The following is a 16,588-nucleotide window of genomic DNA, read 5'->3' as shown; positions in this document are numbered from 1 at the left end:
ATCACCAGATAATAATGTACAGTCACTGCTTCCTCCCATCACCAGATAATAATGTACAGTGTATGCTGCCTCCCATCACCAGATAATAATGTACAGTGTATGCTGCCTCCCATCACCAGATAATAATGTACAGTGTATGCTGCCTCCCATCACCAGATAATAATGTACAGTGTATGCTGCCTCCCATCACCAGATAATAATGTACAGTCACTGCTGCCTCCCATCACCAGATAATAATGTACAGTCACTGCTGCCTCCCATCACCAGATAATAATGTACAGTCACTGCTGCCTCCCATCACCAGATAATAATGTACAGTCACTGCTGCCTCCCATCACCAGATAATAATGTGCAGTCACTGCTGCCTCCCATCACCAGATAATAATGTACAGTGTATGCTGCCTCCCATCACCAGATAATAATGTACAGTCACTGCTGCCTCCCATCACCAGATAATAATGTGCAGTCACTGCTTCCTCCCATCACCAGATAATAATGTACAGTGTATGCTGCCTCCCATCACCAGATAATAATGTACAGTGTATGCTGCCTCCCATCACCAGATAATAATGTACAGTGTATGCTGCCTCCCATCACCAGATAATAATGTACAGTGTATGCTGCCTCCCATCACCAGATAATAATGTACAGTCACTGCTGCCTCCCATCACCAGATAATAATGTACAGTCACTGCTGCCTCCCATCACCAGATAATGTACAGTCACTGCTGCCTCCCATCACCAGATAATAATGTACAGTCACTGCTGCCTCCCATCACCAGATAATAATGTACAGTGTATGCTGCCTCCCATCACCAGATAATCATGTACAGTGTATGCTGCCTCCCATCACCAGATAATAATGTACAGTGTATGCTGCCTCCCATCACCAGATAATAATGTACAGTGTATGCTGCCTCCCATCACCAGATAATAATGTACAGTGTATGCTGCCTCCCATCACCAGATAATAATGTACAGTGTATGCTGCCTCCCATCACCAGATAATAATGTACAGTCACTGCTGCCTCCCATCACCAGATAATAATGTACAGTGTATGCTGCCTCCCATCACCAGATAATAATGTACAGTCACTGCTGCCTCCCATCACTAGATAATAATGTACAGTGTATGCTGCCTCCCATCACCAGATAATAATGTACAGTCACTGCTTCCTCCCATCACCAGATAATAATGTACAGTGTATGCTGCCTCCCATCACCAGATAATAATGTACAGTGTATGCTGCCTCCCATCACCAGATAATAATGTACAGTGTATGCTGCCTCCCATCACCAGATAATAATGTACAGTGTATGCTGCCTCCCATCACCAGATAATAATGTACAGTCACTGCTGCCTCCCATCACCAGATAATAATGTACAGTCACTGCTGCCTCCCATCACCAGATAATAATGTACAGTCACTGCTGCCTCCCATCACCAGATAATAATGTACAGTCACTGCTGCCTCCCATCACCAGATAATAATGTACAGTCACTGCTGCCTCCCATCACCAGATAATAATGTGCAGTCACTGCTGCCTCCCATCACCAGATAATAATGTACAGTGTATGCTGCCTCCCATCACCAGATAATAATGTACAGTCACTGCTGCCTCCCATCACCAGATAATAATGTGCAGTCACTGCTTCCTCCCATCACCAGATAATAATGTACAGTGTATGCTGCCTCCCATCACCAGATAATAATGTACAGTGTATGCTGCCTCCCATCACCAGATAATAATGTACAGTGTATGCTGCCTCCCATCACCAGATAATAATGTACAGTCACTGCTGCCTCCCATCACCAGATAATAATGTACAGTCACTGCTGCCTCCCATCACCAGATAATAATGTACAGTCACTGCTGCCTCCCATCACCAGATAATAATGTACAGTCACTGCTGCCTCCCATCACCAGATAATAATGTGCAGTCACTGCTGCCTCCCATCACCAGATAATCATGTACAGTGTATGCTGCCTCCCATCACCAGATAATAATGTACAGTGTATGCTGCCTCCCATCATCAGATAATCATGTACAGTGTATGCTGCCTCCCATCACCAGATAATAATGTACAGTGTATGCTGCCTCCCATCACCAGATAATCATGTACAGTGTATGCTGCCTCCCATCACCAGATAATAATGTAGTCACTGCTGCCTCCCATCACCAGATAATAATGTACAGTCACTGCTGCCTCCCATCACCAGATAATAATGTACAGTCACTGCTGCCTCCCATCACCAGATAATAATGTAGTCACTGCTGCCTCCCATCACCAGATAATAATGTACAGTCACTGCTGCCTCCCATCACCAGATAATAATGTACAGTGTATGCTGCCTCCCATCACCAGATAATAATGTACAGTGTATGCTGCCTCCCATCACCAGATAATCATGTACAGTCACTGCTGCCTCCCATCACCAGATAATCATGTACAGTCACTGCTGCCTCCCATCACCAGATAATCATGTACAGTCACTGCTGCCTCCCATCACCAGATAATAATGTAGTCACTGCTGCCTCCCATCACCAGATAATAATGTAGTCACTGCTGCCTCCCATCACCAGATAATAATGTAGTCACTGCTGCCTCCCATCACCAGATAATAATGTACAGTCACTGCTGCCTCCCATCACCAGATAATAATGTACAGTCACTGCTGCCTCCCATCACCAGATAATAATGTACAGTCACTGCTGCCTCCCATCACCAGATAATAATGTACAGTGTATGCTGCCTCCCATCACCAGATAATAATGTACAGTGTATGCTGCCTCCCATCACCAGATAATAATGTACAGTGTATGCTGCCTCCCATCACCAGATAATAATGTACAGTGTATGCTTGCTCCCATCACCAGATAATAATGTACCACCAAACCTTCAAGCGTTCACTGAAAACTCATCTCTTCAGGATAGCTTATCACATTCCAGAACTGCTAACTCAACCTTCATAAGCTTTCCTATCCGATTATATCCCCACTGTACAGTCACACATATCCTCACATATTTTCTCTTTCTTCACTTTCCCATCCTCCTGATCCCAAGCCGCCATCACTGTGTGACCATATTATACAACCCACCAAGAACGTTTGCAATCTGGTGGACAATTCTGCAATAGATAGGCATTGATACTAGAGATGAGCGGGTTCGGTTTCTCTGAATCCGAACCCGCCCGAACTTCATGTTTTTTTTCACGGGTCCGAGCGACTCGGATCTTCCCGCCTTGCTCGGTTAACCCGAGCGCGCCCGAACGTCATCATGACGCTGTCGGATTCTCGCGAGGCTCGGATTCTATCGCGAGACTCGGATTCTATATAAGGAGCCGCGCGTCGCCGCCATTTTCACACGTGCATTGAGATTGATAGGGAGAGGACGTGGCTGGCGTCCTCTCCATTTAGATTAGGGTTGAGAGAGAGAGAGAGAGATTGACCTGAGGCTATGATACTGTAGAAGAGAGTGCAGAGTTTAGTGACTGACGACCACAGTGACCACCAGACAGTGCAGTTGTTTGTTTTATTTAATATATCCGTTCTCTGCCTGAAAAAAACGATACACACAGTGACTCAGTCACATACCATATCTGTGTGCACTGCTCAGCCCAGTGTGCTGCATCAATGTATATATATATCTGACTGTGCTCAGCTCACACAGCTTATAATTGTGGGGGAGACTGGGGAGCACTGCAGTGCCAGTTATAGGTTATAGCAGGAGCCAGGAGTACATAATATTATATTAAAATTAAACAGTGCACACTTTTGCTGCAGGAGTGCCACTGCCAGTGTGACTAGTGACCAGTGACCTGACCACCAGTATATATAATATTAGTAGTATACTATCTCTTTATCAACCAGTCTATATTAGCAGCAGACACAGTACAGTGCGGTAGTTCATGGCTGTGGCTACCTCTGTGTCGGCACTCGGCAGCCCGTCCATAATTGTATATACCACCTAACCGTGGTTTTTTTTTCTTTCTTTATAGTCATACTAGTTACGAGTATACTATCTCTTTATCAACCAGTCTATATTAGCAGCAGACACAGTACAGTGCGGTAGTTCACGGCTGTGGCTACCTCTGTGTCGGCACTCGGCAGCCCGTCCATAATTGTATATACCACCTAACCGTGGTTTTTTTTTCTTTCTTTATACATACATACTAGTTACGAGTATACTATCTCTTTATCAACCAGTCTATATTAGCAGCAGACACAGTACAGTGCGGTAGTTCACGGCTGTGGCTACCTCTGTGTCGGCACTCGGCAGCCCGTCCATAATTGTATATACCACCTAACCGTGTTTTTTTTTTCTTTCTTTATACATACATACTAGTTACGAGTATACTATCTCTTTATCAACCAGTCTATATATTAGCAGCAGACACAGTACAGTGCGGTAGTTCACGGCTGTGGCTACCTCTGTGTCGGCACTCGGCAGCCCGTCCATAATTGTATATACCACCTAACCGTGGTTTTTTTTTCTTTCTTTATACATACATACTAGTTACGAGTATACTATCTCTTTATCAACCAGTCTATATATTAGCAGCAGACACAGTACAGTGCGGTAGTTCACGGCTGTGGCTACCTCTGTGTCGGCACTCGGCAGGCAGTCCGTCCATAATTGTATACCACCTAACCGTGGTTTTTTTTCTTACTTCTTTATACATACATAGTTACATAGACATCTCTTTATCAACCAGTCTATATTAGCAGCAGACACAGTACAGTACGGTAGTTCACGGCTGTGGCTACCTCTGTGTCTGCACTCGGCAGCCCGTCCATAATTGTATATACCACCTAACCGTGGTTTTTTTTTCTTTCTTTATACATACATACTAGTTACGAGTATACTATCTCTTTATCAACCAGTCTATATATTAGCAGCAGACACAGTACAGTGCGGTAGTTCACGGCTGTGGCTACCTCTGTGTCGGCACTCGGCAGCCCGTCCATAATTGTATATACCACCTAACCGTGGTTTTTTTTTCTTTCTTTATACATACATACTAGTTACGAGTATACTATCTCTTTATCAACCAGTCTATATATTAGCAGCAGACACAGTACAGTGCGGTAGTTCGCGGCTGTGGCTACCTCTGTGTCGGCACTCGGCAGCCCGTCCATAATTGTATATACCACCTAACCGTGGTTTTTTTTTCTTTCTTTATACATACATACTAGTTACGAGTATACTATCTCTTTATCAACCAGTCTATATATTAGCAGCAGACACAGTACAGTGCGGTAGTTCACGGCTGTGGCTACCTCTGTGTCGGCACTCGGCAGCCCGTCCATAATTGTATATACCACCTAACCGTGGTTTTTTTTTCTTTCTTTATACATACATACATACTAGTTACGAGTATACTATCTCTTTATCAACCAGTCTATATTAGCAGCAGACACAGTACAGTGCGGTAGTTCACGGCTGTGGCTACCTCTGTGTCGGCACTCGGCAGCCCGTCCATAATTGTATATACCACCTAACCGTGGTTTTTTTTTCTTTCTTTATACATACATACATACTAGTTACGAGTATACTATCTCTTTATCAACCAGTCTATATATTAGCAGCAGACACAGTACAGTGCGGTAGTTCACGGCTGTGGCTACCTCTGTGTCGGCACTCGGCAGCCCGTCCATAATTGTATATACCACCTAACCGTGGTTTTTTTTTCTTTCTTTATAGTCATACTAGTTACGAGTATACTATCCCTTTATCAACCAGTCTATATTAGCAGCAGACACAGTACAGTGCGGTAGTTCACGGCTGTGGCTACCTCTGTGTCGGCACTCGGCAGCCCGTCCATAATTGTATATACCACCTAACCGTGGTTTTTTTTTCTTTCTTTATAGTCATACTAGTTACGAGTATACTATCTCTTTATCAACCAGTCTATATTAGCAGCAGACACAGTACAGTACGGTAGTTCACGGCTGTGGCTACCTCTGTGTCTGCACTCGGCAGGCAGTCCATAATTGTATACTAGTATCCATCTCCATTGTTTACCTGAGGTGCCTTTTAGTTGTGCCTATTAAAATATGGAGAACAAAAATGTTGAGGTTCCAAAATTAGGGAAAGATCAAGATCCACTTCCACCTCGTGCTGAAGCTGCTGCCACTAGTCATGGCCGAGACGATGAAATGCCAGCAACGTCGTCTGCCAAGGCCGATGCCCAATGTCATAGTACAGAGCATGTCAAATCCAAAACACCAAATATCAGAAAAAAAAGGACTCCAAAACCTAAAATAAAATTGTCGGAGGAGAAGCGTAAACTTGCCAATATGCCATTTACGACACGGAGTGGCAAGGAACGGCTGAGGCCCTGGCCTATGTTCATGGCTAGTGGTTCAGCTTCACATGAGGATGGAAGCACTCAGCCTCTCGCTAGAAAAATGAAAAGACTCAAGCTGGCAAAAGCAGCACAGCAAAGAACTGTGCATTCTTCGAAATCCCAAATCCACAAGGAGAGTCCAATTGTGTCGGTTGCGATGCCTGACCTTCCCAACACTGGACGTGAAGAGCATGCGCCTTCCACCATTTGCACGCCCCCTGCAAGTGCTGGAAGGAGCACCCGCAGTCCAGTTCCTGATAGTCAGATTGAAGATGTCAGTGTTGAAGTACACCAGGATGAGGAGGATATGAGTGTTGCTGGCGCTGGGGAGGAAATTGACCAGGAGGATTCTGATGGTGAGGTGGTTTGTTTAAGTCAGGCACCCGGGGAGACACCTGTTGTCCGTGGGAGGAATATGGCCGTTGACATGCCAGGTGAAAATACCAAAAAAATCAGCTCTTCGGTGTGGAGGTATTTCACCAGAAATGCGGACAACAGGTGTCAAGCCGTGTGTTCCCTTTGTCAAGCTGTAATAAGTAGGGGTAAGGACGTTAACCACCTCGGAACATCCTCCCTTATACGTCACCTGCAGCGCATTCATAATAAGTCAGTGACAAGTTCAAAAACTTTGGGTGACAGCGGAAGCAGTCCACTGACCAGTAAATCCCTTCCTCTTGTAACCAAGCTCACGCAAACCACCCCACCAACTCCCTCAGTGTCAATTTCCTCCTTCCCCAGGAATGCCAATAGTCCTGCAGGCCATGTCACTGGCAATTCTGACGAGTCCTCTCCTGCCTGGGATTCCTCCGATGCATCCTTGCGTGTAACGCCTACTGCTGCTGGCGCTGCTGTTGTTGCCGCTGGGAGTCGATGGTCATCCCAGAGGGGAAGTCGTAAGCCCACTTGTACTACTTCCAGTAAGCAATTGACTGTTCAACAGTCCTTTGCGAGGAAGATGAAATATCACAGCAGTCATCCTACTGCAAAGCGGATAACTGAGGCCTTGGCATCCTGGGTGGTGAGAAACGTGGTTCCGGTATCCATCATTACTGCAGAGCCAACTAGAGACTTGTTGGAGGTACTGTGTCCCCAGTACCAAATACCATCTAGGTTCCATTTCTCTAGGCAGGCGATACCGAAAATGTACACAGACCTCAGAAAAAGAGTCACCAGTGTCCTAAAAAATGCAGCTGTACCCAATGTCCACTTAACCACGGACATGTGGACAAGTGGAGCAGGGCAGGGTCAGGACTATATGACTGTGACAGCCCACTGGGTAGATGTATGGACTCCCGCCGCAAGAACAGCAGCGGCGGCACCAGTAGCAGCATCTCGCAAACGCCAACTCTTTCCTAGGCAGGCTACGCTTTGTATCACCGGTTTCCAGAATACGCACACAGCTGAAAACCTCTTACGGCAACTGAGGAAGATCATCGCGGAATGGCTTACCCCAATTGGACTCTCCTGTGGATTTGTGGCATCGGACAACGCCAGCAATATTGTGTGTGCATTAAATATGGGCAAATTCCAGCACGTCCCATGTTTTGCACATACCTTGAATTTGGTGGTGCAGAATTTTTTAAAAAACGACAGGGGCATGCAAGAGATGCTGTCGGTGGCCAGAAGAATTGCGGGACACTTTCGGCGTACAGGCACCACGTACAGAAGACTGGAGCACCACCAAAAACTACTGAACCTGCCCTGCCATCATCTGAAGCAAGAAGTGGTAACGAGGTGGAATTCAACCCTCTATATGCTTCAGAGGTTGGAGGAGCAGCAAAAGGCCATTCAAGCCTATACAATTGAGCACGATATAGTAGGTGGAATGCACCTGTCTCAAGTGCAGTGGAGAATGATTTCAACGTTGTGCAAGGTTCTGATGCCCTTTGAACTTGCCACACGTGAAGTCAGTTCAGACACTGCCAGCCTGAGTCAGGTCATTCCCCTCATCAGGCTTTTGCAGAAGAAGCTGGAGACATTGAAGGAGGAGCTAACACGGAGCGATTCCGCTAGGCATGTGGGACTTGTGGATGGAGCCCTTAATTCGCTTAACAAGGATTCACGGGTGGTCAATCTGTTGAAATCAGAGCACTACATTTTGGCCACCGTGCTCGATCCTAGATTTAAAGCCTACCTTGGATCTCTCTTTCTGGCAGACACAAGTCTGCTGGGTTTGAAAGACCTGCTGGTGACAAAATTGTCAAGTCAAGCGGAACGCGACCTGTCAACATCTCCTCCTTCACATTCTCCCACAACTGGGGGTGCGAGGAAAAGGCTCAGAATTCCGAGCCCACCCGCTGGCGGTGATGCAGGGCAGTCTGGAGCGACTGCTGATGCTGACATCTGGTCCGGACTGAAGGACCTGACAACGATTACGGACATGTCGTCTACTGTCACTGCATATGATTCTCTCAACATTGATAGAATGGTGGAGGATTATATGAGTGACCGCATCCAAGTAGGCACGTCACACAGTCCGTACTTATACTGGCAGGAAAAAGAGGCAATTTGGAGGCCCTTGCACAAACTGGCTTTATTCTACCTAAGTTGCCCTCCCACAAGTGTGTACTCCGAAAGAGTGTTTAGTGCCGCCGCTCACCTTGTCAGCAATCGGCGTACGAGGTTACATCCAGAAAATGTGGAGAAGATGATGTTCATTAAAATGAATTATAATCAATTCCTCCGGAGACATTGACCAGCAGCAATTGCCTCCACAAAGTACACAGGGAGCTGAGATGGTGGATTCCAGTGGGGACGAATTGATAATCTGTGAGGAGGGGGATGTACACGGTGATATATCGGAGGGTGATGATGAGGTGGACATCTTGCCTCTGTAGAGCCAGTTTGTGCAAGGAGAGATTAATTGCTTCTTTTTTGGGGGGGTCCAAACCAACCCGTCATATCAGTCAGTCGTGTGGCAGACCCTGTCACTGAAATGATGGGTTGGTTAAAGTGTGCATGTCCTGTTTTGTTTATACAACATAAGGGTGGGTGGGAGGGCCCAAGGACAATTCCATCTTGCACCTCTTTTTTCTTTTCTTTTTCTTTGCATCATGTGCTGATTGGGGAGGGTTTTTTGGAAGGGACATCCTGCGTGACACTGCAGTGCCACTCCTAAATGGGCCCGGTGTTTGTGTCGGCCACTAGGGTCGCTAATCTTACTCACACAGTCAGCTACCTCATTGCGCCTCTTTTTTTCTTTGCGTCATGTGCTGTTTGGGGAGGGTTTTTTGGAAGGGACATCCTGCGTGACACTGCAGTGCCACTCCTAGATGGGCCCGGTGTTTGTGTCGGCCACTAGGGTCGCTAATCTTACTCACACAGCTACCTCATTGCGCCTCTTTTTTTCTTTGCGTCATGTGCTGTTTGGGGAGGGTTTTTTGGAAGGGACATCCTGCGTGACACTGCAGTGCCACTCCTAGATGGGCCCGGTGTTTGTGTCGGCCACTAGGGTCGCTAATCTTACTCACACAGCTACCTCATTGCGCCTCTTTTTTTCTTTGCGTCATGTGCTGTTTGGGGAGGGTTTTTTGGAAGGGACATCCTGCGTGACACTGCAGTGCCACTCCTAGATGGGCCCGGTGTTTGTGTCGGCCACTAGGGTCGCTTATCTTACTCACACAGCGACCTCGGTGCAAATTTTAGGACTAAAAATAATATTGTGAGGTGTGAGGTATTCAGAATAGACTGAAAATGAGTGTAAATTATGGTTTTTGAGGTTAATAATACTTTGGGATCAAAATGACCCCCAAATTCTATGATTTAAGCAGTTTTTTAGTGTTTTTTGAAAAAAACACCCGAATCCAAAACACACCCGAATCCGACAAAAAAATTCGGTGAGGTTTTGCCAAAACGCGTTCGAACCCAAAACACGGCCGCGGAACCGAACCCAAAACCAAAACCCGAAAAATTTCAGGCGCTCATCTCTAATTGATACACAAGGATATGTGCTATTTCCCTATAGATTGTAAGCTTGCGAGCAGGGCCTTCCTACATCTATGACTGTCTGTTATTACCCAGTTTTGTTTTATCATTGATGTTTCCAATTGTAAAATGCAACAGACTATTCTGCACTATATAAGAAACTGTTACTAAATAAATAAATGTACAGTATACAGACACCACTCATACGCTTTGTGAGAACTCAACGCTACAAAGTGACCAGTTGATCAAACAGTTGGAATGTAATTTGTAAATTTAAATTTATTTTTAATGTGCCCACCAAGAGGACAATTTTTATACAATCAGGTGTTTGGGGGCGAAAGGCTACTACTATGCCTAGGGTGCGCAGGCAATGCGGCCTGTCGCTGCCATCAAACACCAGCAGCTGGAGCACTGGGAGTTACATTGCAGTCCTAGACCTGTGCATATGCAGATCGGAAAACAAAATGCATCTAAGTACTTGGATTTACGTACATCTCTGAATAAGGCCCAGATTTATTTACCTAGTAATTCCCTTTTTCAACCTTTACTTTGAGACCTAGGACATCAGACTTGATAACCTACACATACAGTAGCTGTATTCAGAAACCTGATAATGTCAAATATTATCTTAAAACATAAAGCTCTACACTGTTACCGTGGAGCCGCTATGGCCGCTGGACTTATTACACACACTACGGACTAAGTACGCTATTTGCGTGCTGAGTACCATATGGATACGCACTTAGCGTATCAGACGCTGTGCCGTGGGCGCGACGCACACTCGGCACGTACGCACATGGATTGAAATACTGTAAACCTTATTAATGAAACAATGTAATGATATGCTTATACTTTAAACCTTAAATAGCACCTGCGATACAAAGTATCCGCAGTGCATACACCTTAACAATGCAGGTTAATCTAAAACAGGTTAAACAAGTTAATCTACTTTAAAAGCCCAGGCAGGAAAATTAAAACACTACACTGTTTGTGGTAAACCACTGGACTCTAACACCACAGTGGATTATTCAGAGAAAAGGGGTAAACAGGTACAAGTTATACTCTACAGGCTAACAAGGAAATCAAAACAGAATAACAGAGAATAATGGCTACAGAGAATATACATACGTGGGGAATCATTCGCAAGCGCAACCTGGATCCAGTTCTCAGCTATCAGGGAGAAAGCCTTCAGAGTCTTGTGTGACCAAGCCTGCTGCAAGCTCTATTTATTCACTTCATCCAAAACAATACAATAGTCACTGTAATCTCATTGTTCATTGGACACAGGGATATGTCTCTACATTACAGCAAAGGTCATAGGTGGATTTGAATAGGTAGGCGATGTCCTTCCCCAACTGCTCTGGTGGGAGGTATCCTCTGGATTCCAGCCGCATGTGTAATTTACAGCAAATACAGTTAATGTTCATAATCTACTTCTGTACATAACTATACGCAGGAGCGAGCGATCCTTTCCTAACTAACACCGGAATGTTACCCTACAGCTGGATACTAGACACCACCTTTCAACCTTTATCTGACCCTTCCTATCATGCAAAGAGGAATCTCTCTGTCCAGGAACTGTTTAAACTAATCATACTCGCTGACATGGTCTAGGGTAATAATATCTACAAAATGCACTATTTGGGTTAAATATGCTACGTTCGAGTCGCACGCTACACGCTCACAAACTCCGCCGTAAATACACATCTCATGCGCAAGAGTCGCTGGAGCGTCTCTTACGCAATTTGCGGGTATGTGTACGCACGGGGGACCAGGTGCATGAGCAGTGTGCATGTGCATGAGGGGTTAGTACAAGGGATATGTATCATGATATTTTTCGACTTTGACAAACCATACATACAGGCAGAGGCAGAACTCTGGGAGGCAATGGAGTCATCTGCCGCCGGGCTCCTGCTCTGAAGGGGGTCACCTCTCCTCCCATTCTGTGACACCACTGAATTAAGTTAATTGATAGCTGCTGCTATCATTTCAGTGGCCAACTTCCTCACTGGTCCCTGCACCTTACAAATCACACCCTTTTCATTATACTGTAGATACACATTTCACAAGTGTCATACCCAGGATTAGAAACCACGACCTATTACACTGGAAGCAGACACCTTACTGATGAAGCTATTTGCTCCTGTATAGGAAATATGAGAATTCTAACTATATGAAGTTACTTCTCTGACAATTACACGTAACTTCATATAGTTAGAATTCTCATGCTTCCTCTACAGGAGTAAATAGCTCCATCAGTAAAGTGTCTGCTGTCAGTGTAACAGGTCATGGATTCTAAACCCGGGTATGACTGCTAAGAAATGTGTGATTTAAAATAAAAGACAATCAAATGTATAAATACAGTATTTACATTTTTTTCAGAACACTCTACATACATACATACTAATATATATATATATATATATATATATATATATATATATATATATATATATACACACACACACACACACACTTTATCTTGCCTCCGGGCAATTGTAACGAACTTACGCCACTGCATACAGGAGTTGGATATCATGCATGTTTAGCAATACTGTCTGTGAAAACTGTGTGGCCCTGTGTTTACCTGCAAATTATTATTATTAATTATTTTTATGATCAATCATTGTTGGGAGGTTTCTAACTTTCTCCTCAAGCGTCCGCCCTTAATAAATGGAACGTTATTTTGCATATAGTGTTTGTGATCCTCTGACACAAACCATTACCTGTGTGTGTTCCTGCACATTCCAATAATCTATTCCACCAGGGCAATGGTACAGTTCAGGCCGCTGCTGCTTTAAATATGAAAGACAGCACAATGTAGCAGTTTTAGTTGTGTTGAACTTGCAATGTTATTGAAGCCATCAATACACTGTAAACTACCTGCATAGCTCTCAGAAGAATGGAGGACAAACACATTTCAATAGTTATCGGGATGTTTGTCAACTGCCCCATCTTGAAAAATGAATACAGAGCAGGAAATGCGATACCCACGAGCACAAAGCGGAGCAGCTTGCACAAAGCCATAAAGAAATGTTCTCATTAAAATGAAGAAAATATGCCTTGTGTTGTTAGAGGGGTGCATGCTAATGAGTTCTGTAGACAAAAGCAAAAGAAAGGATCTGCAGCTGAAGAGCTAATGAAAGGGAGCTTTTAATATGTGCTATTTACTAAAGTGCTTTCATTGCTTTTTGCTGTTTCATTCCTATTCTTATAATTACATTGCATGAGTGAAACAATCAGATGTTCTCCTGGAGACTCTTTCCCACTCTCACATATAGTTTTTTCAGTTTTACTCCTACACAAAACAAATAATTTTGTATTATCACAAAGCACTACGATAAAATAAAGGCTTTTTAGGATGTATTTTTGATGGCTTTTATACAACAAATGACAAATAAAAGTTTCTTTTATCAAGGTTGACAGACAAGTTGTGTAATTATGCTTACCCACAATATACTGGCAATAAGCTATGTGAATAGGTGCTTTATGGGGGGGATGTAAATTTATAGATCATAATGCATAATCTTCAGCAATTCCTCTGCACAGAGAAAGGCAACTCCTCAGAGGAGTACCAATACACAGGATGGAGGGGCTGGGTTTTATAATTGATCATAGCTTTCATGGAAAACAAACAAACAAACAATCAATGGGAGGTAGGTAATATAAATTAGTCCTTACATGGCCCAGTACGGGGGTTCTCCATCCCACTTTGATGTTGTGAGGATAGTGTAATTTAAACGATCTGAAAGCCAAGTATAAACAACTCCAGAGCAGGATTACCCCCTTCCCCCAAGCCCCCCCCACACACACACACACACACACACACACACACACACATGGAACTTCGTGAAAGAAACTTGTTTGGGGCCCTACAACTGTCCTGCAACAATGGTTACATACAGCATACCTCTAAACTGCCAGTAACATTTGTTTGGGGGGTGGGAAGGGGGTGGGTGGGAAGGGGGGGGGGCAGTGACTGGAATGCTAGGGGAATCACTCTTACCACACGCACACTGCATCTGGGCATAGTGCAGGGAGAACCTGGGGCATCCCAGCATTTCCGGGAGTGCTGAGCATGCTCCTAGAGCGATGGACACAGAAGTATGCTACAGGGCTGTACCGCCTTTTTGTGAGGCCATGCCTCTTTTTAGGAGTGCAAATTGTAATTCAAGAATGTTGGGAGGTATGAAAGTGACATGCAAACGTATGCAGCTAGCCCCTAGCTGTAAATCATTACAAACTGTCAGTTTGATAGATACAAGACCACCTAATTCAAATAAGTGTCACACCGTAAAATTAAAGGAAAGCTGAGGAAATGAAGACCAAAAGAGTATCCTACGACAATGAAAGATATACATGCACATGATAGGAAAAAGGCCACAAAATAATATCCAAGTGCTTCTATATCCCAATGAGCCCTGTTATATGAATTGTTAAGAAAATGAAAGCTGCATCACACCACCTGGACACCACCTAGACAAGGTTGTCCATCAAATCCAGCATCGGAGCAAGAACACATGTGAGGGAAGCCACAGACAGGCCAACTGTCACTTTGAAGGAGCTACAGAGTTCAGTAGCTGAGATTGGAGTGAAGGTGCGTAAGTCAACCATATCATGAGCTTTGCTTACAACTGGCCTGTATGGGAGGAAGGCTAGAAAGAAACCATTAATGCACATTTGTAGTTTACCCAAAAAAAACCCAACCCAAAACATAAGAGAGTCACACAGCTAAAATATTGAATATATTTTGTTGTGTAAATGGATAAAAACATAACTTTTTGACTACAATTTAAAACACTATTTGTGGTGCAATCCAAATTTTGATCTGATTGTTTGGGCATTATCGTTCACACAACGCAAGCCGTGCATCGGTAATGATGTGACTATGTCAACCCCCTGTTCATCTCCTTAGGCGAGGTTTATTAAAATTCTAATAACATAGTTTTCCTATTTCCCACTTGCAGAATACCTATCTTAAATTTCAGCTTCCTAATATATCAGAAAGTAAGAATTAGTGATGGGACAGTCACTCGGTGAGTATGATAGATTATATATATATATATATATATATATATATATATATATATATATATATATATATATATATATATATAAACGAGTAGCAGTGAAGCAGTCAGCGGCACTCAGGGTCTTAGAAAAACAAGTGTATTAAATTCACTCCAAAGGTTTCCAACGTTTCGGGACGCACAGGTCCCTTTGTCAAGGTGACAAGGTAAATTTTAATTAATTTATTTTATTTTTTTATTTATATATTAGTGCGGTGAGGTAAATGGCTCAGCAGGTTGCACTGGCTGGTACCAGAGTCAGTTTTATACACAATATATGAGCCAAAGGGTTCATGTGGGCATTATACACAGGTGCAGCAGTATACTGTATGCTGTTGTAAATTTGGTGAGTTTTGATCAGAGATGTGTGGAAAAGCTAGGCCTCACCTGCCATAGCCTTTTTAACTCCAGAGCTTTGGCTAATAAAAAATTATTGTATTATTCTAAAGAAGATATTTCTAATATATTCTTTGTATTTTTCATATACTTTATACTGTATTGTCAAAACTCTGGCGTAAAAGTTAGTATGACAGGAAAGGCTCTGCCTCACCCCACCGCACATACATCATATTATTATAATAATAATAATAATAATAATAATCATCATCAATGTAAAAATGTAACAGAACAAAAAAAAAAAACCCCAAGAGCATTCTGGAGCTTTGTAAATTTGTCAAAAAAGCAGTTACCATAGGTGGCCGCAACAGGTACCGTTTCTCCGATATGGTCCCTGCCATGGTCCCCAGTAAATACATTTGGTGGATTATTATTATTTTTTTTTTTTTGCCTAAATCCCCAGAATATGGTGTTTATAAATAAATATGCTCCATTGTTTTTAATTTTGCTACTTTCACAACATTTGGGAGGTATGACATACTATGCATATAAAGGTTCATTTGTTTGTCAAACCAATCAATGTTTTTAAACAGCGGCAAAAGAATGGAGTACTAGAAGAAACACCAAACAAACATGGAAAACAAACTCCAAACAGATGAGGCCATTGGACATGGGCCATGACAGCCATGCACTTATATATTTGCATGAAGAGCTGCATTGTACAAGCATATAATTATATTGAGAAATATTTATAAAAACTCAGATGCTGTTACCATTCTAATAGGACTCTAAAATGATTGGAAACACCCACTGGCGTTAGAAGGGGGGTGCGGCCCGCACCTGGGTGTCACCAAAATGACGGCTCCTGCTCAGTGACAAGAGCCAGGTGCTGCACTTTAACATTA

This window comes from Pseudophryne corroboree, chromosome 1, assembly GCF_028390025.1.
Source record: "Pseudophryne corroboree isolate aPseCor3 chromosome 1, aPseCor3.hap2, whole genome shotgun sequence".
Lineage (NCBI taxonomy): Eukaryota > Metazoa > Chordata > Amphibia > Anura > Myobatrachidae > Pseudophryne > Pseudophryne corroboree.
The sequence above is the reverse complement of the archived record's forward strand: the minus strand, read 5'-3'. Positions refer to the sequence as shown.